This window comes from Pinus tabuliformis, chromosome 8 (assembly GCF_031772625.1).
Source record: "Pinus tabuliformis cultivar Carrire ecotype Pingquan chromosome 8, CPIR1, whole genome shotgun sequence".
Lineage (NCBI taxonomy): Eukaryota > Viridiplantae > Streptophyta > Pinopsida > Pinales > Pinaceae > Pinus > Pinus tabuliformis.
In genome coordinates, this window is record NC_142294.1 from 1,519,820,173 (window position 1) to 1,519,823,186 (window position 3,014).

Below are 3,014 nucleotides of genomic sequence, written 5' to 3' on the forward strand. Positions count from 1 at the left end.
GATTTGTTTTCAATGGCCACTATTAACTAGATTTGTCATTACTGTAATGTGGAATGGCTTTGTTCATTTTTGTTGAAGTCTTGTTGAATAGGCCATACCAAAAATAAATAATATCTCTCTCTCTCTCTCCCCCCCTCTCTCTCTCTCTATATATATATATATATAAATTAAATAATATATAGATTTATGATATCCTTTGTTCATATTTAAGAAAAAAAAACTAATCCTAAACATAGCTATCCGCTTTTGACCGAATTGTAAGGGATGTAGCTCCATGATTCCGGAACAATCTCAAATTTCTCACCATTTGGGAATGAGAAGATGATCTCAACTTGCGTTGTATATTATACAGTGTCTCCATTAGCCTCTGCTTTCTTGTTTATTACGCCTTGTTTCTCACATCAACAACTTACCTTGTTAAAAAAAGGCATAATACAATGTGCTGGGCAAGTTCATCCATGTCATCACAACATATGCGACATGTTTAATACCTTTAATCCTTTGGCGTATGTTCAAACTATAATCGGAAGGTTCTAGACATGGCTACCATTCTTTTATGAAGTTGAGACAACCTTCACCCTATTTTTTTTTCCTTAGCTACACAATCTTTAGCTCTTAATTGATTAGACTCCAGGGTTTTTAACTCTACCACTTTCTCATAATTGCATATTAGCTTTCTCAGGTGTAACAAGATTGTTTTTATTTAACAATAAGCATTTGTTACGAATCTAAATTCATATATTAAAATTATTTTTTATATATATTTAATTCAATTGAAAAGCTCATTTTACAACTCAGTAACCATTTAATATTTCATTTAAAATAGCATTAAAAAATACAATGCTCCATTAAAATCAATGTTACTATCAAAATTATCTAAAAAATTAAACTAGAGGCTCCTAAAAAACTGCTCCACATTTCTATAGGAAAACGATGAACAGGTGTAGAGAGGGAAGGGTCTCGACTCTCAACCAATTCTCTCCAAGATGACGGGATAGAAACAAGGAACAATGACAATCGCGGAGTTTAATTTATTGGAGCATTTCAATTTAATATTTTAATAAAATTATATATTTCTGAGAAAGGATATGTAATTTTTTTTACAAACTAATGAAGGATTTTTATTTACAGTTTATGAGGCGTATTGTTGAAATTTTTTAATAAATTTATGACATTAAATCTGTAGTTTTAAGATTTTGATAAATTAATAAGTTATTAAAATAAAATATTTTAAAATTAAAGGTTTTTGATAAAAAAAATTATTAGGTATTTGATTTATATAATTAAACTAATTTCAATCTTAATAATTAAACTAATATGATACCAATTATTTTTTTTAAAGAGAAAATGATTTACTATCAAATATTTTTAAATTTATTCAATTTTGTTTTCCAAGTCAAAAAAATATATAATTATTGATTTATTTAAATTATCATTTTTTGTTTTTAATAAATCTTTTAATATTACAATTTTAAATAATAAAAATACGAGTTTTTTTCAAAAACCCATTAACGCAAACTCTGTAGTCAAAACAAATCCCCCTCACTTGTTTTTGGTTCATTGTTCGGTCAAATGCCTTCTGCACTTGTTTTATTTTTAAAGTGAGGGAAAATGTAAATGACTCTAATTTATTGGAGCATTTCAATTTAATATTTTAATAGAATTATATATTTATGAGAAGGGATATGTAATTTTTTTTACAAACTAATGAAGTATTTTTATTTACAATTTATGAGGTGTATTATTGAAATTTTTTAATAAATTTATGACACTAAATCTATAGTTTTAAAATAACATATATTAAAAATATTTTAAAATTAAAAGTTTTTGACTAAAAAAATTATTAGGTATTTGATTTATATAATTAAACTAATTTCAATCTTAATAGTTAAACTAATATGATATCAATTATTTTTTTTTAAAAGAGAAAATAATTTATGTCACACCCTCTATTACATATACATAAAAAAATTTTTTAATGAGCACCCTACAAGTTACTTTTACTACACTATATACTTATACTTTTACGCATTGTCGCATATTAAACTCAATGCTGCATCACCCAACACATTATACTATATAACATTGTAAAACATATGCCGCATGGCCCCAACACCTTACCACATGTTGGATTATATGCTGCCATGATATTATATATTACACGGTGATTTGGTTTATGGTGGTTTATTTGATTTCACATTTAATCCTAACTCATCAACCCACCTCAGTACGCGGTGTATATTAACTTGGCGCGGAGTTTGGTGGTCCGGCCGCAGCCCTTGCAGGCGCCAAGTCATCCGCTGCCTTTATGATTTTAGTCCACACCATGGCAGGTGGCATGGCTTGCCCACCCGGCCATGTGACACCTCGGGTTCTGGTTTCTCGGCTTCTTCGCTCCAGTTTCCCGCTCTACTTCAACGATCGAGATCTATTCCTTGGATCGAAGGGCTGGAACGAGCCCGAGGGTTTTAGGTCAATACATAAACCTATCGGAGCAAGCCCAGAGCTCATTTGTTCGCAAGGTCTTTCCGGCTCCACTTTGGTGCTCAGACACCGGTTCGAAACCACCAGCGTCGTCTTCACACCCTGCCATCCCTCAGGAGGCCGTGGAGTGCTCAGCGTTAAGCCTGCACAGGTAATGATCATCTGCTTCTTAATTTATGGTTTGCATTCAAAGTTAAGTTGTTAATCGCTAGAGGTTCATACTGATTTGTTCTCTTTGCTGGCAAAGCGTGCAGATGGGTCTGTTCAAACCCCTCCGACAATGTCAAGGTGTTTAACCTCAACGCCTCAGCTCTCTCGGCGGCTACAGGTAAGTTTACACCTCTTATTTTACTTTTCTCCTGCAAGTGAGAGCTCAGAAGCTCCTTGACCTTGATATACTCGCATTTATGATTTGTTGCAGTCCGTCGTCCGAATGCTGGTTTTCCTCGCTTCGATTGCTGAGGTATCTCCCAAAGAGGACCCTCACGGTTTATATGTGTTTTGTTATCTGGCTTGAGTCCATGTCCAGC